Here is a 376-nt window from a genome sequence, read left to right on the forward strand (position 1 = left end):
GGGTATTTGAGAACTGTGACCAGCTCTCCTCAATGGAGTCGGGTTCGGTAAGCGCTGACAACCTGTTGGGGACCTGGACTGCATAGTGTTGGGAATAGATTGGAGAACTGAGTTTGTCATTGTCTGGAGGGTGGGCAGAGTTGACTGAAGGTGTGGAGCAACGGAGCTGCAGGCGTAGGGTTGCGGCAAGGAGACGATGGTCAGTGCGTCCAAGCTCGGCGCTCCTAAACACACGGCAGTCCCATATGATGTTCCAGCGGCCGGAGACCAAGATATGGTCGATGTTTTTTGCCGCTGTACCGGTGTTGGAATACCAGGTGGTGCGATGGAGCTGGCAATGTTCAAACCAGGTGCCGGAGACCCTCAGGTTGTGGGT

The sequence above is a fragment of the Leptonotus elevatus genome, chromosome 1 (assembly GCF_054856555.1).
Source record: "Leptonotus elevatus isolate MCC_2025b chromosome 1, RoL_Lele_1.0, whole genome shotgun sequence".
Classification (NCBI taxonomy): Eukaryota; Metazoa; Chordata; class Actinopteri; order Syngnathiformes; family Syngnathidae; genus Leptonotus; species Leptonotus elevatus.